The 24,282-nt window shown below is 39.2% G+C and overlaps 1 protein-coding gene across 8 annotated transcripts in view; it reads right to left on the minus strand.

Annotated features, from left to right (window-relative positions):
• Window positions 1-24,282, minus strand: part of SEMA6D (semaphorin 6D) — a 614,253-nt gene that overhangs the window by 46,916 nt on the left and 543,055 nt on the right. For 5 of the 8 annotated variants that reach the window (XM_037834076.1, XM_037834074.1, XM_037834075.1 and 2 more), the window contains exon 1: window positions 5,989-6,272. The exons of 1 other annotated variant lie outside the window; for it this stretch is intronic. The gene's annotated coding sequence lies outside the window, so the exon portion shown is untranslated. Of the gene's footprint in view, window positions 1-4,600; window positions 4,768-4,824; window positions 5,684-5,988; window positions 6,273-24,282 lie in introns of those variants that run through there. 2 more of the 8 variants (XM_037834071.1, XM_037834070.1) reach the window with 2 other exon arrangements.

A 24,282-nucleotide genomic window follows, 5' to 3' on the forward strand; every position in this document is an offset into this window, starting at 1 on the left:
CCTAACACAGAGATAAATGGTTGAGGAAGAAGCTGTTGTAGGTCACTTGAAAAGAAGTGCATGTCACAATTATACGGCCACCAGGAATAAAAATGAAAAAGGAGTACAATATGATTCAGTTTAGGAAATATCCAGTATTTCACTCAGTATAAAATTCAACCCCTCAGATATGACCCTTTTATTGCAAAGCAAATGTAGGAATATCAGGGGGTCAAAGAATTGCAGGATAGTCAGTGTTTCTGGAAGCAATTCAGTGCACTGAGGAAGAGGTGAGCTGAGATGTCAGGTAGACCTGAGTTCAAGTCCTGAGTCAACCATCTCCACACTGTGATGTTAGAAAAAATGACAAATTCTCAGGGCCTCAGTTTTTTTTTTTCCATAAAGCAGTGATAATAAAACCCATCTCAAGCAGTTCTTTGTGGATAAAAAAGCTCTTAGTATGGTGTGTAGGTCTTAGTAAGCAGACTAGCAATAGGATTAGGAGTTGTGATTCCAGGTTTTTGTTGTTGTCTGTTGTCTTCTGTGTCACTGTCATCATCATTGTCGTCATTGTAGTCATCATTATCATCATCAACATCATCATCACCTCAGTTGTTTCATGGATGCTTTCATAGTAAATGTTAAGGAGAGAAGAGAGAAGACTGGCTAATTCCTACCAAAACATGATTATGAATCCCCTTCACAGGTCAACTCTAAAAGCAGTATTCCTGATTTAAAAGTTTGGCTTGGCAACATGATCTTACAAAGTATCCACCTATAAGGGTTACATTATGGTGTCTACTTGTTGGTCAAAGACTGCCTTAGTTGTTGCTGTAGAGGTATTTCATAGTTGGGATTAACATTTATAATGAGTTGACTTTAAGTAAAGGAGATTACTCTGGATAATGTGGGTGGGCCCATCCAATCAGTTGGGGATTTTAAGAGCAAGACTTGAAGGCTCCAGGGATCTGAAGAAGGAATTCCGCCTCGAGAATACACTCTCCACTCCTTCCTGAGTTTCCAGCCTAAAGAATTCCGACTCAAGAATTGTACATCACTCTTACTAGAATGTCCAGTCTTTAGCTGGCTCTACAGAATTTGGACTTGCCGACCCTCACAACTGCATGAGTCAATTCCTTATAATAAATCTTTTCATACACGCACTGAACGCACACATACATACACATTCTGTTGGCTCTATTTCTCTAGAGAACCTGGCTATTACACCACCTAATCCATGCTATTCTTGCCTTAACAAGCAATGAGTACAACTATCTCATTGAGAAAAAAAAGAAACAACCAAAAATATGATAGATGAGAGGTAGCATTGGGTATTATTAGACATGGGGCCTGGATTTAGGTAGATCACATGGTCTTTGTGAACAAGGATGAAGCAGTAACATATGCAGTTCACCAAAGAACAAGAGAAGGGCTCTTTCTGTTTTCAGTCATTTGGGATCATAGGCTAAAGTCTACTTCATTCCTTTCTCCCCCCTTTCAAATAGACTGAATTCTGAAGGTCCCAGATGAGTGGAGTCTGAATGGCTCTTTATCATTCTGTAATTCTGCTGGTTTAATCATCAAGCCTAAAGAGGCTTTCTATGGGTCATGTAAGGTTGGGGCAATCCCTGTCTTAAGTGGAACACGCTACCCACTGCAATCGGCAGGGCCTTTGTGCAGGTATGCTCCCAGCTCTGGATGCGGGCCTGAGCACAGGTTGCTAAACACTGGAAACTTCCCGTTCTGGGTGTTAACTTTAGTTACCACAGCCAGACAATGCTGCCAGTGGTGTGGAAGAAAAAATTGCTGTAGCCAGCTGTGCTGTTCACAGTCGGATGGATTCTGTGGAGCTCCAAATGGTGATGGAGCCAGCAGCCTGTTGTAGCCAAGGACAGAATGATGGATGATCTACACACTGTGTCCAAGTAGAGAGAATGGCAGAAGTTCACTTCAGGGTTGTTAAAATGCTAATCCGGGTGAGTTAACAAAAGCCTAATAGAAAAGAAAAGTTTGAGAAATAAGTACACCTCATGTGGTATCTGTGTGGACCACTGATTTGCTCGCCCTTGGTTATGTAAAGTGGTTGCTTTTCAAAGTAAAAACGTTTTGTAGATTCCCACTTGGGAGAAATGGAAGTGGCTTCAATTATCAACTGCATGGCCACTGTTCTCAGCGTATATGGAGGAAAACTCAGCTTAACAATAACCACATCAACTGCAAAGTGTTATGGTATGCTTAATATAGTTACGTGATTTTTATTCTCTCCATGAGTCATGGGAATAAATCAAAACACAGCCCCCAACCCCGAACTTCCAGTTGGCAGCTGTTCACAAAATAAGCGGCGACTTAAGACACTGGGTTTGGTAGATTTCAATGCTACCTCCATTCACACAAGCCACAGAAGGTGAGAGCTCCTGCTCTAATGACAGTTTCGATATATGAATTACACTAACAGTACATTGACTCATTAGTGTTAAAAGCAGGAAGGCTGGACCACCGTAAATATTTGGTGTGGACAATCTTGTCTTAAAATCTCTAGGAGAAAATAATATGCTTCAAAAGAAAGGTGCAATATTTACATTTCTTACAAAATAATCTGTTTTGCCATTCTCTATTTTTTTTATTCTTGCTCAAGTTGAGCATACAAAAACATGTCTGGCTCACATGGTATCGGAACATTGGCTAGCACAGCTCCTTGCAAATGATAAGTACTCAATAAATATCGACAGTTTGGCAAACCCCACCTCCCTCTTGATTTATTTTTTTAAAAAAAGAAAAGATCTAGAATGTGCAGGCTTAAAGTATATTAATTGAAATAAAAGGTAATATTCTATCATTCAATTTGCTAAGGAAGAAGTTCACCCTTAGTGGTTAGTCATTCAGCCAGGCTCTTAATTTGGTATAAAATGCATCTGAAGGCTGAAAAGTGACCCTATTTCCGATGCATTTTTCACTGTTGTATCTTAGTGAAATTTACATGCAAGAACAATGACTAAGCTAATTACCAAGGTTTATCCTGATGGAGCAACAAAATGTGTAGAACTTCTTCAGTTTCAATAAGTCCTTAATAATTATGAGCATCTTTGTGAATCCAAGCCCTGATTACTATTTACTTGATGTGTGCCTTTCAAGAATTAGAAACCCCCACATAAGATGCAGGGGCCTGCTTACCCAGACCACAGTTACTGGACAGATCCTTCCTGTGCAGCCAGCCAGGGCACTGAAGTCCACTAGATTTCTAAGTTGCCCTCACTCTAAGGATGAACAGGTTTATGTCAAAGCTGTCTTTCAAATCCATCAAACCAGGGGAGACATGACCAGATGGTGATATTAGAGGGCACCAAAAAAAAAAAAAAAAAAAAGAAGAGAGAGAGAGAGAGAGGGCAGAATGCCCACAAATCTAAATCAAACTCAAGTTAACCAGCTGTCTGGTGATGGAGAAGTGACAATATTCCTGGCACAATTTCCTGCATCATGGAAATGTTTCCCAAAGGTTATCTATATAGCATCCCTAGCAGAAATGAAGACAGGTAGCAATGTTTTGTAGGATCCAGTAATAAACAGTTGGTTGTTAATCTAATTAAATGTGCCAATGGAAGAACATGGTCTGCTAAGGAACACGTTTTGGAAATCTTAGGGTTATCTATTTGACTGTCCTTCTGAGAGCATATTCTAGAGCTCAGACACTAGCAATAAAAAAACAAAACAAAACTCAGTTATGGCTGAGCTACAGTTTATTTACCTTAAGATGTTTAAGTTAATGGCAATATAGACCCAAATCTCAGAGCTTATCTGGCAATTTCTATTTATCTAAGCCAGAGCAAATGTTTATGTAGTATCTGCCAGCCTGACAGAACATTCCTGTCATTCACTGCATTAAACATGACTACACACAACTTTATTTCTTGAGTTTAAATATCTAAGGGAGGGAGGTTTTCGTTTTTTGTTTTTGTTTTCAACAGCATGAATAAACTAACATCCAAGCCTCCTGTTTTAAACCACCAAAAGGCTAGTAAAACCCTCAGCCTAAGCTGTCTGAGATAAGATTTCTCAATTCTACGAGGAAGAAACCTTGAAAAAAAAATCTCCAAACATGTTTTCCTCCTCCTGCGAGGGAAGCACAGACCAGACCAGTTAGGAAACCTTTCCCTAGAACTTCGGCTTTGAAATAAACGAAGTATAATCCACTTTATTGCTCCAAATACCAAGTAGAGGGAAGGACAATTCTTAAAAAGCAACCATACTTTTTACTTCAGACTTAAAATTCGTAGTAGCCAGAAGTTCCTGGCAAAATTGTCCTAGACATTTGTTTTTCCAAGTAATCCGACACACTACCGTTATTTTAAAGGGAAAGTAGCTGCCATAGTGCCGGACATAAGGTCCAGTTACTGTTTACAAAGTCTGTATATCTATAATAATGATCTGCCCTCCGTTGTGTGTGAAAGTCACCCAGCTGAGAGCACTGAAGAGTTGGGATAGTGGAACACCAGCTACTAGCCAGTCACCTCAGAACAGGGAGTATCCAGAGTTTCTCTAATGCTGTAATTACTATCATTGCTTCAATTTCCCCCCTAGCTCCATGACATTTAGCTCTTTACAAGTTCAGGATTTAAACAGTCACCTGACAGCAATGGTTTCGAGAGCAGATCTAGTAGAAATCTTTCAAACCCAGAACTCGTCTCCACCTCCGAGTCCCTTATGACCTTTCATTTCGATCCAAGAGTTATACACGATAGATGAAGCTTTAAGCCCTTCCAAATCACCCAAGGCGTTCTGCCGTAGCAGTTTCTGCAGAACAGAAACAAACAGCACCGCTGTCAAGACGGGAAATAAAAGTTTCCCTACCTTCCTCCTCACCATCCCCCTGCCTGCGGCTGCCGACACTAGCAGCTGCTCACTCCCGGCTGCAGGACGCCGCTCACCGCCGGAGAAGGGGCTCATGCAAAATTGACTCTTCCTTATTTGTTTCCATCAATAATTGATGGGTAGATGAGAACGTTACACATCTCAGCGCTGGGTTTTTGCCGCCTGGCGGAGACCCTGTCCAAGACGCTTCCGTAAATCATTTCCAGCCGGAGAACAAAGCACGGAAAGTTGCCGGGGAGAGTGGCCGGGAGAAGAAACCCGGGCGCCGAGTGGGGGGTGGCGGTGAGCAATGGGCAGCTCCCGGCCCCCGGAGCCCGCCTGCGGCGCGCTCGGCCTGCAGGGGGAGAGGGAGGGGGGGAAGTGGTTGCCGTTCGCGTGGTGCTGGAGGCAAAGGGCTGGGGGTGGCCAAGTCATCCGAGTTCCCACCCCTCGCCAGAAGTGGCCCCCGGGGCGGTCCAACCCGAGGGCTCACTGACAGGTAGCCAGCGCCCGCGCCTGCGGTGGGTGGACTGCTCCGGTCGCCGAGGCTAGGCTACGCTAAGCCGGCGGGTATTTGCCCGTCCGCTCCCAGCTGCGCCAGGCATTGCACGGACTCCAGCTGCCCCAGGGTCCGCTCTGGAGCCAGCGGGTGGAGGGGGCGGCCGAACCCGCAGCCAGCTCCTTTGGCCTTGGCTCGTCTCACACCCGCTGGCTGGAGACGCCGTCCCCGGTACCAGAACAGCCCGGGCTCGCCCCTACAATGTGCGGGGGAGCGCCGAGCTGGCGCTGCCTTGCAAGAAACTTTTACTTGCCCTCCCCCCTTTTCTTTCTCTTTTGCTGGAAGGGTACACAGTGAAAGGGGGCCTCCAGGTCCAAGTTGCCCCTTCCCGCAAACCTCCAGTTTTGCCAGTTTTTACGCGTCTGATAAACCTCTCCACTCCTCCGCGCGTACCTTGCACCGCAGGCAGAGAGAGCTGCTTGGAAAAGAAATCAACTCTCCAGTGACACCACACACACACACGCAAATACACACACACACACACACACACACACACACACACACACACACACACACACACACACTCCGATTCAGGCTTTAACGATCTTGGTCCGACCCCCACCAGGCGCCCAAAACATGAGCAAATTTTTAAAAGACCGTCTTACCTCATGGGGAAAGGCTGGTGAAAAAGCTTGTCACGCGCAACGAAAAAATAAAATAAAGAAAAAATTAAAAATATATCCCTCTGTCTCTTTAGGTTTTGGCTTCCTCGATATAATCCTGAAACTCGTCACCACCAGCTCCTGCAGCAGCAGCAGCAGCAGCGGGACGGAGCAGGAGCAAAACAAACCCAGGCACGGCAAATGGTGTAATTCGATCCATCTCGAAGTCAATCCATCAGGCGAGCCGGGAGCGTAGTTCCCTCCCAGCCTTAGGCGGCTCGAGGAGCGGGTCCCACCCCCGGGCGCGGACGGCAGGAGGCGCGGGCGGCCGGGCGCGATCTCTCTAGTCGGTGCCTTGCGGCCAGCGCCGCCTGGAGGCCCCCACCCGGGCGCCGCGGCCTCGCTGACCCCTCCGTGGCCTCCGCGCCGTTCCTCTCTGGAGCTCTGCTTCGAACCCTCCCTCTTCCACCTCCTAGGAGCTGCTCCTTCTAGCAACTCCCTGCGCCTCAGTCATTCAGTTCGCTGTGGCTGCTGCAGCCTGCGAAGCAGCCTTTTAGCTCCCCTCCCTTTTCCCCTCTTTTTCTTGCTCCCTGACTTTTTTCAGAGCTTTACTTCAGACACCCAGAGGACAAATCATTGCAGCCCAGAGTAGCTGCAGGCGCAGTTGTTCCGTGAAGTTCTGCCTTAGTTTTCGGTGTAAGATTTCTTTGAGCACATCTTTTAGAAACCCTCCTCCACCTTATCGCCCAACGCCTCTTACACAAACACACACACACACACACACACACACACACACACACAGTTTTCCTTTATAACCATTAAGCAAAACAGCTGGGAAGAAGCAATCAAACATTGCTTTATCTTTATAAAATAGAGAAATTGCCTACTAAAAATCCCATTTCTACTTTGAATGAAAGCAATTCAGTACAGTATAATTTTGCAGGCTAATGAGCCGGTTTTACAGGCAAGTGTTTCGTGTAATATGTTGTGGGAGAAATGAAAATGTCCTTGAAGTGACATCATTTAAAATTGATTGTCACAAATGGAAGAAACAAAAGTCATATATTCCAAAACAAGAGGGTTTTAATCCAAACTTCATTTCCAAAAACTGGTTGTGTTTTATTAATTTTCAGTTGAATTATGAATTAATGAAGGCTCTAAATGGCTGGAATGAACCATGCTACTCTTATTTAAAGAAAAAGAAGGAAAGAGAACTTTTTTTTTTTTTTTTTTTTTGCCAAACTTTCAATTTTCATTTGAGTATGGTTAATTAGCGTGAAAGAGAGAAGAAGCCTGGCGAAGAAAGGATTTTCCTTTCCTCAATGGTTCCTGTTTTCTCCCAAACACAAAGTTACATGTTTACATTTAGGAAAAATACTCTGTTCTGAATTGTTTCTGAAACTTCCTCTGACAGCCTTGAAAAGGAACTCAGAAACACACCCCAAGGAGCTGCTGCTGAACTCATCTGGAGAACTGTTTCCTCACTGGTTAACACTTTGTTACCAAAAGGAAGAAGCAGGGAAGAGGAGGGGGAGCTTTTAAAATATAAACTGTCTTCCTATTCTTCCAATTAGAAGAAAGGGATAGAGGGCTGAAAGACCAGCTTTGGCAACACAGCTAGGTGATTTTTTTGTTGTTGTTAAGTCTTTTGTTGGCTGGTTGTCTCTGGTGTTTTCTGATTGTGCTGTGCTCTGACATCATTGCAAGTTACTTGGCAGTCAGGGCCCTTCCCCAGCCAACTTCTGACCCAGAAAGCTGTGCCTATTTCACTGGCATCCAGTCATTCCGTATTTTCTCCATCAAAGAAGCAAGCCCTGCTACAGGCAGAGAACTCTGTGCACTGCATGAAAATGCAAGGGGGTGATCACTGGCTTGATTGGGAATCAATTTGTCCACCTGGAGGGAGAAAGCTTAGAATTGCCCTGTGCCTGCAGTAAGGAGCAGCGAAGAAAAAAAGAAAAGTTCAATTCTCTAGATTCCTGGAATCTTTGCTGAAATTCTGCAATGTCCAACTTTACAAAGAGCCCCAGAGAATACAGTTTACCCTAGACTGAGTTCCAAAGCACAGGAATAAAAAACTTTTAGGTCACAGAAGGATTTACTGATAGGTCATTCTGAGTCAGTATTAGACATATTTCAGTCTAAATACCATTTGAGACCTCAAGGTCTGCTGAGGGAAGAGAGGTAGGGAAGAAGGCAATCTCCAAGGCTCAGCATGGTACCTGGCATAAGAATGTTTGTTGAATGAATGAATAAATGAATGGAGGTATTTGGCACATTTCACACCCAGCAAGATAACTTAAAGGGCTTGATGTTGTACATGGTTAGTGATTATACTTTAATATATTATCTGTGTACATTTTCCATTAATGTTTAGGAGTCACTTAGGTTACAGTCTAGTTTTAGGACTAGAAGCAATCTGAAAATTATAGAAAATTTTCACATGTATGTGCATAATATTCAATAAAAGTTTATCAATCATCAGAAAATGCAACTCCTTAATTATTAGTTATTAAATAAATATATAAGGCTTTGTATGTGCCAGATTCTGTTCTTACCATTTCACAAATATTAAATCATAACAATTCTGTGAGGTATGTACTATTATTATCTTGATTTTATAGACAAGTAAAATGAGGCTTAGAGAGTTTAAATGACATGCCTAAGGTCACATAGATAGTTAATAAGTAAGATTTGAACCCTACCTCTTTCTTAGCTATAATAGCAGTAAGTTGTGAGGTCATAGAGTAATAGCAGTAGTTAATAGTGATGTCTTTGGAACCCCAGCCAACTTGGATTCAAATCCAGGATCCTCCTCTCATTAGACTTGTGATTTGGAATAATTTGCTTAGCCACACTGTGCTTCAGTCTTCTCATCTGTAAAACAGGGAAGATAACAATACCTCAAATGATTTTTATGAGGGCTGAATGTGATAATGCATGTAATACATCTGGCTTGGAACACAGCAAGAACTGAATAAATATTAGCCAACATTATTGTACATGCCCTGAAGGGTGTGCAATCTTGGTACCCTACAGAATTGGACTGGAAACTTAATCTGATCTCACATTAGATGTGAGATTGGGCAAAAGTACCTGGTACACAACAGGTTTGCAATAAATTTTGTTCTGTTGCTTTTCTCCTTCATTTCCTCATCCATGTGTATGTAACTATTAATTCAGGTACACACATTACTCTCACTCTCCAGCTGATGTGAAATAACATTTTGTAAGAATTTTAATGAATAATACAGTTTAGGAGGCAGAATTTCATGTTTCAAAATAAAAAGATAGAGGTACTGAAATTTCAAAGGTAGCTGCAGCTTCCCTGATTACTTTAATTTGGAATGCACATACAGTATTCCTTGCATTCGCACATTATAGAAAGTGCTTTTGTGGCAAGGGATTGCTTTCAAAACTAATCTAAGCTCTCTGTGACACGATAAATCATTAATAATATAGATCCAAATCTCGGCATCTGCATAGGCATAGCTGGCCTCCTTGTGTCAACAGTCTGCATATGAAAGTGACTCTGCCAAGATATTTCACTTTAATGAAAAATATTTATCATGGTAAATCTTATACCTCATGATTCTACTGACATAATTCATTTCTATTATTGTGTACCATGACAGTATACCACCACAGCTATGCTTATGTTTGGAATGATAAAAATGTGCTCTTTGGGGCATTTTTGATTACTTTACCTTAGCACAAATAGTTTTTGCTGTACACCCTAAGTAAAGGGAATGCATTATGCACTTCTGGAAAATAATAAATCCACTACTTATCTAATTTTGCCAATTTCTCCACAGGTAGACTCTGTGGAAGACACAGTGCTCAAGCAAAAGAAAAAGAATCAGGCTTTTTTTCCCCCATCAGAAAAATAAACAGCAAACAAGTTTTAATGATAATAGATCTTTGAATACAAACAAGAGATAGTAAGGCTATCATCATTTTATCAAAGACCTTTGAAAAAAGATAAGCAAAATAACACCTTTTGGAGGGTGGGTCATAAAGAAACATGGTAACTCAGTCAGAGTTGCTTCATTTTACTTATATGTAGTGTGGAAAGAAATATTAAGGATATAGGGATCCCAGTTTATATCCTGGCACAAAGGAAGCAGAGATAACATGTAAATTCTTGACAGGTTTCTTTCCACAAATTTACAGTAGCCTTACCTCTGACCTTGAAGAATTGGGGCTGAATAATATCTATTAAATGTTAGCATGTCTTAACAAGGGGAAAAGATAATGAAAATAATCAAAAGTGGTAGAAAACTTCAAAAAAAATATTTCATCTGTTTTAAAAAATATACTTTGTAACATGTTCTTAAAAAAACAGACCTCCCCACTAATATTATTATTATTATTATTATTATTATTATTATTATTATTATTATTATTTTGCTTAAGCCAATGTTAAAATTCAAACCAACAAAGGGAAAAGAAACTAACTGGGTGCATACTACATCCGAGATACTGTGTATCATTCAATTCTCATCCGGGATCTTTGAGTCAGGCATCATGGTTCCCATGTGTAAATAAAGAAACTGAGGCTTGGTGAATTCACTGTCTTGCCAGGGTTTTCAGCCCTAGTAGGCGGTGCAACCTAGATTCTACTCCAGGTCTGTTTGACTCACAAGTCCATTTCTCTTTCCAGTATATCATGCTATGAAAAAGGAGAAGAGTATGGGATTTGGTATGTATTGTATTATGTTCTTCCAAAAATTATGTTCAAGTTCTATTCCCCAATCCTGTAAATGTGGACTGTTTAGAAACAGGATCTTCTAAGACCTTGTTAGCTAAGATGAGGCCAAATTCGATTAGGATGGCCCCTGATGCAATATGACTGATGCCCTTATAACAAGAGGAAATTTGGACAGAGAGAGAGAGAGGAGAGAATGTCATGGACTTCCAGCATGGAAGCTGGAAGTGAGAAACAGTTCCTTCCCTGTGGACTTCAAAGGAAGCATGGCCCTGACAGCATCTTGATATCATATTTCTAGCCTCTAGAACTGTGAGACAATAAATTTCTATAGTTTGAAGCCACCTAGTATGTGGTATTTAGTTAAGGCAGCCCTAAGAAACTAAGACTGGATTTTAAAAATATGGCCAGGAATTATAAGAAACAGAAGCATTTAAAAATCCACAATTAGATCATCAAAGCAATCTAAAAAGGTATGCATACATTTGGTGGTCACAAACAAACCTGTTTCAGGACCTCTGCAGTGGGGGTTGGAGCAGAGTCTAGACCTCTGTACATTACATGAATTCTATTACCCATATAACACCTATGAATCTTTTGTAAATAAGAAAAGTGATCTGTTTAACTGCATGTACATTTATGTTAAAACATACCTTACTTGTTAAACTACAAATGTTTCAATTAGTGGTTTAGGGCCATCTTATACATGCCTCCACCCCTGCCAAACACCAAACCAAATAATCTGCTCTACATATAGGAACTTCTGTGAGTTAAAGAGTTACAGAATCAATTCATCGCCAGAAATAACAAGTGCTACCTATTTTTTTTAAATAGTAGGTTTCTCGGTAATATCCATCTTTTCAAATAAAGGCACACAAAGGATACATTTTTTCTTTCTGTTTGCTGTCTCAAATGGAATGTTTTCCATTATGGACATTTTTATAAACATCGAATTCTGTTGTAGTCATTCAAAAATGACACTGCTAACATACAGAAGATTGAAGGGTTGCATGTCTCTGGGGCACATGGAGAAATGATATTCTTGTATAATGACAAATAGCAGACAATATTAGTGTTCAGTTGTAATAATAGGGATTGTCTAAAATTCCAAATGTGATGAAGTGTCAATGCCCAGCAGCACATGGGGAGATACATTTGGCCAACAAGGTGTTTAAATCAGGGTCCAGGATAGGGTGTCACTGAGTCAGCAGTGATACAAAGTGACAGCAGTTAATGCTCTCTCTGCCATCCCCAGTAATAGGCTCGAAAGAAACTTGCAGTTTATCTAACTTTTCTTTAGTTCCACAACATGTTCTGCCCAAGTTCTCTTTGTCCACAAATCCCTCAAGCCTTCAAACATATCAAGTTGCCAGTCGGCAAGTAAAAACAATTTAGACATATACATTTGTATAACAAACTTTCTTACCATGTTGGTCTCAGCAACAAAGTTAAATAGAAACTTTATCTGGTACATTTTACTGTGGCTCAGGATGAGCTCTACCATGGCTGACTTCTAGAAGCTTGAGTTGTGATGTACACAGAAAAGATCACTTTAAGCTTTTGTTCTCAAGGAAAGCCTAAAAGAGTTTGCCTTTGTCTGAATTTGTATTTCAATTGAAACGCTAAAAGAAAAACCTGGATGTAGCCTTTCTAGAAAATCCAGAAAGGTTCAGAGGACTGTTCAAAGGGTTTGAAACAAACCGAAACCCAAATTTAATGAATATTTCTATCTTATCTGTGTATTAAGTGGTTAACTTTTCATATTTTATTGCAGCTGGTTCCATGTACAGATTGTATGTGTGTGTGTTTATTTTCTTCTATGAGTTCCTCTTTAAAGACTTTGTTAGTTCTTTTGCTACATTAAAAGCTTTGGGATTGTGCTTATAAACTACCCCAATACGTTCTGAATTTCTGGGTCATAATTACAGAATAAACAGATCCATTTCTCATCACAAATTTTAATTAGAAATTCCAGTTATGCAAATATTTGCTAATGAATAATACCTACTCAGTACCAAGACATACTATTCAGTATGTTTACTCAAAAATATGTTTTCTAAAGACACTTTCCATTGGTCAGTTTCTCATTTGTAAGTCATGAATCTCAGTAACTGTCATAGTAAAATGAGGGGAAAATGTTTAACTCCTATTTCATTGATATAGAAGAGGATTCAGGAGACAAAGATAGTCTACAATTTGCTGCAAATAATTTAATATTAAGGTCTAATCAGCGGTGATTTCAGCTCCTCACAAATACCCAGCTACTGAATTCTATGAGTTATTTTTGTTTAGCTCATTTGAGTAGGCTATCCAATCACTGGCCAGGCTTTTGTCTAGAAAAGAGAGCCATAGAAGAACTTACTTGCTCCGGGTTTCCTTACTGTGTTTTTTAAAAAACCACTCCAGTTTGGCCTACCAATTCCTTAAATATGTTCTTGGTATCCCATATAGTGAGGGAAAATCAGTTTGCCTGCTTTTGATTTATTTGCCAGCTTTTATATTGGTGAAGAAAAAATATATAAATAACCAGGTAAGTAATCCATTTTGATATCAGGCAAAGGGGGTATTTCTCGCAATTGGAAACAAAGTTAACTTAGAAACAAAAGGGTTGAGATAGACTATCTGCAGAAATATTCTAAGGGAGCAGAGGACATCACAAATCAAATCAGGGTATTAAAAAATCCAAGTGTGGTGACAAGGATATACTCCCAGGATGAGAATGTAACTGAAGTGGATGGGGCAAGATCATTCATTCATTCATTCTTTCATACATTCATTTCACCATTTGTTATTAATAGCAGCAATCTACTTTGCGTAAAGCATGATGCAGAGATAAATGAGAAATACCTTGCATTTAGACAGCAACTTAAAATTTGAAAAGCAGTTTTATAAGTCAGATTCCTAGCAGGGAACAGATGGCATACTCAACTTGGGTGATTTGAAGAACCTTTAATAAAGGGACTGTTTAAAAAGGTGTGGGCCAGGTGAAGGGAGGCTAAAAGGGAGAGAACAGTAACTAGAGCCAGTTACCCTGGAACATTACTACCCTAAGGTCAGAAAGAACCAGAGGAGAGAGGAATTAGCAGGACCTGGAGACAGAGTCTAAATTGAAATGGCTCCCTTGTGGGAGCTGTGACTATCAGCCAAGGTACCTAGTCAGCCAGGGATGACCTACTGGGGAAATAGCTATTATTACCCACTGTCTTCCCCCTTCTGATCCTGCCCCACTGTTCCTCATGACACAACCCCACTGGAGTCCAAAGGGCAAGAGGGTCAGCCTCCAAGGACACAGAGCAAGGAGAAAAAGGAATAGAGAGTGGATCCGGTGGGGCAAATGGGAAAGTCGCTATTCAATTTTATTTTGATCTTTATAGAATACCATGTGATAGGGATCCTCACTTTGCAAATGAGAAAACTGAAATTGGGAGACTTGCTTATCATAACCCAGTTACACAGCAGAACCAGCCTTCTGAAGCTACATCTGGTGTCTCTCCTACTGTTCTCCATTCCCTACCCTTTGTTGTTGTCATTATACTTATCTCACCTTATTGCTGGGCTTTATTAGCAAAGTTTTTATCACTTAGGCTGAGCTCTTTGAGCCAGGGAACTAGGTCTTTGTATCATTAGTGTCTAGAATAGTTGTGGGACAGGAACCCCGAAGACATGTGATGGATGGAATAATGAGAAAGAGTGAGCACAACCCAACTGGAGAGACAGATTTGCAAGGGGCTAATATCATAGGTGGCAGAATGCTAAAAGTGATGAATCTAGAGGTAGAGGAAAAGTGCTGTGGAAGTACAGAAAAAGGGGCAATTAATTACAGTGTGGATTGTAAAAGACTTCATGACATGGGGTCATATGAGCCAAATCAAGCACATTGAAAGACAAGAGTCCAAAGGTAGAGGGCTATAAAAAAAGTTATTGGGGACAGGGTGGGTTGGGGGGGGGCAAAAGCAGGGAAGGGTGAAAGTGCATGGTGTGTTTGGGGTATGATTAGCGTTCCTTGAGATAAGTAGTAGGAGATGTGATTGAAAAGGCAGGATGGAGCATTGCATGGAGTTTCTCAATATTCATGTATTGGAGTTTGAATGCTTTTCTGGGGGTGTTTAGAAAATCTTATATGTTTTTGAGGAAAAGATGATCAAAATTGGGGCCATGCTTTTGAGAAACAGCCCTGAAGCCAGAGGGAGGAACGTCTCAGAAAAGTAAGAGGTTTCAGAAGTAAGAATGTTACTCCTGTGGTCAGGACAGAAGACAATCTTAGTAATGGTGGAATCAATAAAAAAGCAAAAATATATACCAGAGACACAGTAGAGTTGGCCAATGTTTGAGTGTCAGGGTGGGGGCCATGGGAGATTTTTCCAAGTTTCTTAGTCTGGCTGAATTTAAGAAAGTTGAATTATTATATGAGATGGAGATGAGAGACACAGGTAATGGAGCAGGTTTACAGGGAGGATAACTGGGTTTGTTTTTGGATAAGTGCAGCTTTAATAAGTGCAGAAAATTGGAAATTACTATTATAATTACAGTTAGTGAAGACGGGAAACTTTATATCTTTCAGAGAAATACCAAACCTTAAATGAGCCAAATATATACAGGAATGTAAGAGGAATTCCAGTTTTCGCCTAATTAGCCAGATTAGTCTACATGCTGGGGTGAGAGAGCTTTCAGCCTTCACACTCCTGGATGCTTTCTGACAACAAGTAAACTGTACAGTGGAGAATTAGGCAGTTATTCCCATTCTTCCCTCATGGCTCACAAACTGGAAAAGCAGACCCATCAATTCATCATATTTTGTCTAACACATTTTGAGTCCACTGTTCACTGTTACTTTTTCAGTTTGACACTCTTACAGAAAGTACTAATGAATTCTTTTAAAACTTTTTTGTGAAACTATTCCAAACCATTATGTTAGAAATGCTAAGGGAACTCTGGTCTTAGGGTAGTGTAGACAGTTAAAAATGTCCAAAAATTTAATTTACTCAAAAAAACAGTATCATCTCATGTAAAATCATGCAACCTTAGAATCTGATCATCAATATTTGCTTCTAAATGAACTTGGAGAAATACAGTTCAGTGGCTTCTCTCAATTATCTTGGACAACAGGAACATCATGATTTTACTTGATTTGGACTGTTAATATGAAATATAATAGAGTGGATCATGTCAGAGTAAGAAATCATATCTTGACAGTCGGATGATAAAATGCTGTAACAATAGATTAGATCACTTCCAATTCTCTTTACAAAAAAAGTCTGCAAAAAATAGAACTTGATTTTAATTCTTCAAGCAGAGTTTTCCTTTCTTTTTAGAAAAAGAAAGGTTATGAAGTATGGGGGCTGTGAACATCATATTATTTAATGGTCAGGGTGAACTTCAAAGTAGCAGTACTTTCACAACAATTTATAATATAATAGCTATTGTATTACAAAAATGGCCACTTTCTTCTAGGGTGATTAGTTTCTTCATTTACATTATGCATGCCATTTTAAAACATCTCCTACAGTTTGCTTCTAATATGTAGGGGGCAGAGAGAGACACAGAGGGAGAGGGAGAGGAAGGGAAGGAAGGAGAGAGGGAGAGAAAGATAGAGACAGACAAAAAGAGAAGCAAAGACAGAGTGAAAGAGAGCAAGGCAAATGAGAAAAGTAATTAAATTTAATGGCACATTTCCAAGAAAAAGATAAAGTCTTCAGCAACATCTGCAGCTTTAGTTTCTAAACTGTAGCTACTTACATTGGTAAGAGCTTAACATTCTTTTCTTTTTCATTTATTATTTGTCATTAATAGAGGGAGAAAAAAATAGATATTAAGGATTCGTTAATTTCATGCAAACCGTTTCAAATTACACAGAACGCCACAGAATGGATGCTTAGTTACATAACCTTTGTATTAAAAACATCACTTTATTACCATCTATAAACATTTTATGAATCCTTTTAGTTTATGATTAAATGAAGAGGAAATGAAAGGCAGGGATAAACTACAAAGACTTCTTTCTTCTATCTTTTAAACTGACTTCATTAGAACCATAATTTAGTGCTGTGCATGACTGAGGAATCCAGGAGTAGAGATGGGACAAATCTACAGTTTTATTATTCAGTCAAATATTGAAAAAAGTAGTATTTGGCTTTTGATGAATATTGAATATGCCAGAGAACTCTCAAGATTCCACTTAAGCAGTAAGATCTGGGGCAGTTTTCAGCAGAGACTGAATTGCTGATCTGGCCTTTGGAGCTCCCTCTACCACTTTTCTTTCTCTGATATTCCTTAAATTGCAGAAAAATAAAACATCCCTTTGCCCAAATAGTCTCCTGCGGTGTACTGTGTAACTGAGGTGGAGCAGGGGAAAGGCTTTGGACTGGGGGAGTCCCTGTGGAAGGAAGGGGCAGGTTCCCCTTGGCCTGAGGCCTCAGGAGTGTGGTTCTCCAGCAAAGGTTTCTGACTCCCCGGGAAGCTCTCGCATATAGGTCTAGGAGCCAAGATGAGTTAATTTTTGAATATGGTGTAAGGTAAGTGTCCAAGTTCATTGTTTTGCAAGTGGAAGGGCTAATATCATTAATATAGAAAGTGCACTTCAATAAGAAAAAGACATGTATGGCAATAATAAAGTGGACAAAAGATATTGAACAGGCAATTTCAATCAACTAACCTGAGCAAGGAACCAACTCCAATAACAATCAAAACACAGATTAAAACAGTGAATTATCACCTATATTCAGTGAGATTGACAGCAAATAAAAAGAATGGTAAAATCTAATGTTGAGGATGTCATGGGGATGTGAGCATTCTCATATACGTTAGTGGGAACAATTTGGCAATATGTATCCAAACATAAGATGTGCCTATCGTTTTAACCAGAAGGAACATTTCTGTGAATTAATTCTTTAAAAAAGAATTAGGCAACTGCACAAAAAGGCATGTAAACTTAGGACTATTTATAATAGAGATACATTTCAAACTACCTAAATATCTACCAATAGGGGAATATTTAAATTATAGTGTATTCAGTCAGTGGTATAGGATACAATTATTTAAACCTATGGTACATAATAACATTTTGTCACATAGAAAGACATCTACTATATACTAAGAGATAAAACAGACCATAGGGCAGCTTATTTCATATGTTTCCATTTTTGAAAACCAAAACCAAAATGATGTGTTTGTAAATGTTGTGTGTGTGTGTGTGTGTGTGTGTGTGTGTGTGTGTGTAAGGGTATAAATCAAAATGTCAAAAATCCCTAGATTTTTTTCTTTTTTCTTCACACCTCCATGTACTGTCACTGAGCAGCAATTAATTTTATTAGTAGAAAAGAAAATCATTACTAAGGAACTCTAAAACCTTGCAAAACTTTTCAAATATTTTAACATTTGATGTATATAGACTTATAAACCTACTTTCTTTCACCCAAAAAGAGAGACACTGGACCATTATTTAGTGTTGGCTTCAAACATTTTCTCCATTATTCATTTAGATATGTCAGGTAACTTGTTTTTTTGCTACAATTATCTATGTAATTGTCTTAATTTTCTACTTTATTTTACATAAATGTAAGTTTAACCACATATAGTCCTCAGAGTAGGTCCTATCTTTCATATCATCATTCCAGTTCCTATCGGAAATTGTCACAAAGTGTATGTCTGTAATATACCCACAGGAGTAGTGATACATATGAGGGTTTGCACATCTGACGAAAAATATGCTACGTAAATTGTTAGTATTACATAAATCACAGCTGCAGCATATGTCATAAATTCAAAAATGCAAATATGCATTTTATATTTAATTTAAATAGCAAAATTATATTTCATGTCCTATAAAAAGCATGAAAATATTTTTATCAATTATACAAAAGATCCTAAGTAATATGAAATGAATTTATGGCCTATAAAAATACAATCCCATCATGACATGAATTACACTTAGCTAAAGCTAATGGAATACCCAGGACAAACACTAAACACTTGGTTAAAATATGTATACCTCCTTTAGAATTTAGAAATTCCTTTGGAAGTTTATTTCAATAAGCCATGTCTGTTTTCAAAACGTTGGATGTGGAAATTTGAAATAATAATTTCATTCTATACATGGAGCTATATTAAAAATTTTCCCATCTATCCTCTTAAATACACGTGTAAATATGCATTGCATCGTGATCATTTTTTTAGAAACAATGACAAACATTCTGATATAAGAATTATAACAGAATCGTATTCTGCATATGAGAATTAAATTTTTCAATATAGAAAAATGGGAATATCTGGAATTGAGTCCTCTTGCTCCCCTTTTTTTTCCTACTCTAGTCACTTACCTTCTTTCCTACTAAATTGATGCTAAATGCAAGAGGGCAATTTGAGCCATATGTCTAGGAGAACATGGGGGAATAACCACTTTGCTCTCTATGTGACTGGTAGTTTATTATTCTAGGCTGCAGTTTGCTGATCTGTTAATAAAAAGACTGCCAAATGTCTAAGGTCTCTTTTAGAGGTAATTCGATGTAGTGGAAAGAGCACTATAAAGAGACAAAGCTGAGTTATATCCCAACTCCACTTCTTAATAGCTGTTTGACCTGGGGAAGTTATTTTACTTTGATAAGCTTTAATTTATCATCTATAAAATATCAATAATTGCAATCCTTGTAGGGTTGTTAAAGACTTAAATGCAATATTAGCAAAGTTTGGCACACAGTAGGCTTGCAATAAATATTAGTTTTCCTACTCTTTTACCTAAATCCTATGATTACATGGAGGTTATTTTCAGAGGTGAAATAGAAGTGCTAATTGGAAAGTGTTGAATAAAAGAAGAGAAATAAAGGGATTTGAAGGGCTTCCTTCTCATCTCCACTGGGCTGAGTACAGAACAGGTACTCAATAAATTGCATAGACATTTAGGATAAAAAAGCAATTTAAGTATCACTCCTTTTTAATGTTGTCCCACTTTTATAATCATAGTTACTTCCCTTGTCCCTACCTTTGTCCTCACAGCCATTTGAAAGTTAAGTTTCCTGAATGATGCAATGGAGAATGTTACGGCCACCACTTGGGGAAGGAGTGTGTGCTAGGTTGACATGGCCTGGTAAACCATACTACTAGGAACCTAGTTTGTGTCTAGTTCACTGGCACCAAGTAAGTGTTCTATATTGTGCCAGCTCTGAGAGATAGTAACTGCATAGGATGCTGCATCGATTAAGATGCTGTGGCTACAGCAGGGCTCCTGGGGAAAGAGTACTCTGATTGATTAGTTGTGCCTGCCATGGGTACAGGAATAGGGACTGGATGCCTGCGTGCCACGCATTTCTATTTTATATATGTGAATTAGCTACACGAAAGGAAAAACTGAGAAAGGGAAAAAGTAACAGGTGATTTCCAGACAGGAAGGGAATAATCAAGTTTATAAATGTTTCTCATTTAGTAGATTCACATTTTTAGGTCCTGTCTATATCATAAAAATTAATTGCCATCTTGAGACATTTTCCTTGGTAGGAAGATTTTAATAGCCATACCTTGAAGAAGTCTTAAGAGAGTTTTATTTTTACTGTTAGAAGTTTTGCAGTAGCAGCAAAAAGTACTTATAAATTTTTTTTCTTGCCATTGGAAAGTCTATGCCAGATTATTTTGTCTATTAAATAATACTTAAGCATACACTTGTGTTCTTTTTCTCATTTTCTCATCTCTTCCATTGGATACATAGAGGAGGAATATCTAAAATAGCTTGCATTTAAATGTTTATTGCCCATTCCTCACTGCACCAAGAGCACTATCCAAATATTAAATGTCATGGATTAAGTAAAGAATACATAGTCCCAAAGGGATCTCACTAAACTCAAATTTTAGTAACGGGAAATTGCCAGTTCGGAGAGAGATGAAAAAGTGTTAGTTGTTCCTACAAGCATATTAATGATCAAGTGATTTCCGATGAACAGTCTTTTAACATTGAATGTGTTCTAAAGATCATCCGTGGCCAAGTCTTCTATTTTGCTAACGGGAAAAGTGAGAGCAGAGAAGTTAATGATCCTTTGGCTTAGTGAGTGAGGTAAGAACGAGGTTGGAATGGAATCTAAGTCTCTTGCCTCTTAGTCACATACTTACCACCAAATATTACTGCCTTTCAAAAAAGCTATGTCAGAAATGGGATGAAGGGAAGATGTGTCGAGGATACTATTAGGCTTGCCTAAGGGAAAGGGATCAGTGTGTTGAGATAGTAAAGCCAGGAAAGTTTAACCACTAGTAGACACAGAATTAAATTAACTAGAATTAATCTCAAATCATCAGAGCACCTCAATATAGGAAGAAAGATTTTGAAAGAGACTGAAGGACAATTGAAAAACAACAATGGGCTGAATGGGTTTAGGGATCTGTGATGGTTAATTCCATGTGTCAACTTGGCTAGATTATGGTATCTAGTTGTTTGATCAAGCAAGTACTGGCCTGATTGTTAATGTAAGGGTATTCTGTAGACGGATTTAAATAATTAGTCAGTTGATTGCATCTACAACTGATTGTATCTACAATCCACAAAGGAGATTGTCTTCAGCAATGTGGTGAGTCTTCTCATCTAATCAGCCAGCAGTCTTAAAGCAAGAACTGAGGATTTCAGAAGTCAGAAGAATTTCTGCCTTTTTTTTTTCCCAGTCAGCTAGCTTCTCCTGGGGAATATCAAATCACCTTCCTCAGAGTGTCCAGATTGCAGCATGTCCTATAGAATTCAGACTTGTTGATCCCCATGGTTGTATGAGCCAATTCCTAAGATTAAAAAAATATATTTCTCTAGAGAACCCTGACTAATACAGGGTCTGAATCCTAACAAATATAGTTTATTGGATTGTGATCTGAAAACAATTACATGTTAGAAGTAAAAATAGGATCAACCTTGGTATCCAATGAATATTAGTCAGTAATCAACCAATGGGAAAAACTTGCTACTGGAAGAGGAGAAGAGGCAAGAGGTAAAATAGGGGAACAAACCATCACTGTGGACACTCCAGGTATCCTTAGAAATTCTCACAGGGGTTTCAGAGAGGGAGAGTAGGATAAATGGTAAATCCCAGAATGCACATAGGATACCTCTGTGAACAGACATGGACTTCCTGTGGTACTCTGATCTGGCAGTGAGGAGAGATATCCACGTCCCTTCATGCTGTTCCCTCCTTTCCTGCAAGTGCCAGATACGCTCTGCCCTTGCCTTTCCTGGATGAGGGAAGTGCAGCTGACAGGTTAAGTATGTCCTTCGAAACATGGAGTCCAGAGAGACGGGTAGAGAAACATTAAATACATTCTTTCCCCTATTCAACAATTTTACAAAAATTTATTGGACATCTGTGAGGTGCCAAGCATACCATAATATAGTAATAGGGGCCTAGGTAGTACTTACAAGATGATGCTGATGATGACAATGATGATGATGATGATAGTAATTTCCATCTATTGAGTCCCTACTGTGTAAAGAACTCAGTTATTATCCTTCAATTAGGTACATTACTAATGTTAAGCTTTACAACAAATCTATGAGATGGATATTATCACCAGTATTGAAACTATATCTGTGAAATGTGTAGCCAGCTCCTAGATGATAGGTTTAAACGCCACCTCAATTACTAGCTGTTGACATAGGGAAGAGAACTGAACCCTTGAGGCCTCTATTTCTTATCTACAAAATGGGAGTCATAATCCCCACATGGAAGGGTTGTTGGTGATGTGCCTTTCATGGTACTTGGTGCCAGGAAGTGCACAGCCGATGTAAGATCCTTACCACTCCCACCATCCTTTCTCTTTGCATTTTTGGCAGCAAGAGAAGTCACCAGGAGCTTTTGCCAAGTGGTGATATCACCAGAGAGAACCCTTCCCACTCTCCCTTACTCCAAACCCCTAATTCTAAAAATACCTGTTGAGAGTTACAACCTCTGAAAGCGATGTCTAAAGTGTGTCATTAGGGGATAAGAATAAGAGGAAACCCTCAAACTTAGCAAGAGACCCTGTTGCCCAGAAGACTTTCAGAAATTCAGCATGAGACAACTTTGCTTTGGGGGATATACAGAGATTGCAGAACTTCCCACCAACACTGGAGTGGACAATAGTACCTGGTACACTTGAAGGCTGGGTCAGCTAAAGAGACTCAGTGTTGAAAACGAGTCTTTTAATTCCTAACAGAAGCCTGGGAAAAGTGGCATTCAACTAACTCTCTTAACCCATCATCAACTGAAATACGGAAGCACAATGGAGGTGAATGAAGAGAAAACTTCTCTTTGTGCTAAGAAAAAATATATTTCCTAGTGGGTAGAGAAAATTAAAGAGTGTAGATATGCATGACATTCATAAGTATGTATTTCTGCAAATGTGTAATAAAATTACCAGTGCCTTGATTAAAACGCAGTCCATTACTGAAACCTATGCTTATTGGATATACTGATGGTTTACTGGTTACAAAAACATCAGCATAGTTTATCATAGATCAATAACTCATTACATGTGCCAGAATTTACAAAATCCAATATGAATCAACTTGCTGTCACATACGAGCCTTCAAATCTCACACCAATATGGGCCTTCAGTCATGTGACTCTTCATTTTTCCTTCCCATGTAGCTTTGGACATTAAAACATTTCATATTTGGTTAGAGGGAAAAATAATAACCATTATGTTTCTCTTTCATTTGGAAATTTTGACAGTTGTGGGGAAGGTCTCAGATACTGAAAAGAATTAAGAACTTCAATTACTGAGACCTATACATTGGTGTGTCTGTATGTGTACATGCAGGTGTGTGGGTGTGGGTGTGTGCAACCCCACCTCCTTCCTAGATAGAAGTTATTAAGGCTTCCATAATTCAAATTAGCAAAGCTCAATCAGGAATATGAAATCTCTTCCAGCTGGTTTTGGCTGAGACCACACTTGGCACCTTGCAAGGGGACAAAAATGCTCATCTCTCCCTATATTGTGTACCCCCCATAACCCATTAGGGCCTGAAATACAGCTTCCTTGAAAGGAATATAACTTGCACACCTATGCTTGCAAGATTCTTATATGCAAACAAGAATACATTACCTTTTTCTCCTCCCCTTTCCTGCATTTGACAAAGTAGCCTTCAGGTTTCGCACTGGTATTATAAATCAGCTTGAGTCCATGGAATTTTGATTTACATTTAGTTGCAGATGAGGAACTTCATTAAGTGTGCTCACCAAATAAGCATTGACCACCTAGTGGCTCAGCAATCTGCTTGTCTATACAACTTAGCTCTTAAGATCTGGAGGTATATGCCAGGCACAGCGTTGCCATCTTATGAATAAACCGTCTCCATCAATATTGACTTAAATTTTTGCCTAAGGCAATGCCCTGCTCAAAAGTTTATCCAATTTGGGGCTGTGGATCCTCTCCCCTGAGACCAGGATACATCACTGCTACCTCAGTAATTGTAGCACAAATGCTAATTGGACACAGATCTACTTTAATTACCAGCCCTTTCTGTCATGACTTTTCATCTTTGTCACTACATATAAAAATGATTCTGATTTGAGAAAAGCAGCTGCATTCTGTGCTCTGCTGCAAAAAATGACTTGCAGTTGACTGGCCACAACAGACACTCACGTTGATCT

Source organism: Choloepus didactylus, chromosome 4 (assembly GCF_015220235.1).
Source record: "Choloepus didactylus isolate mChoDid1 chromosome 4, mChoDid1.pri, whole genome shotgun sequence".
Taxonomy (NCBI): Eukaryota; Metazoa; Chordata; class Mammalia; order Pilosa; family Megalonychidae; genus Choloepus; species Choloepus didactylus.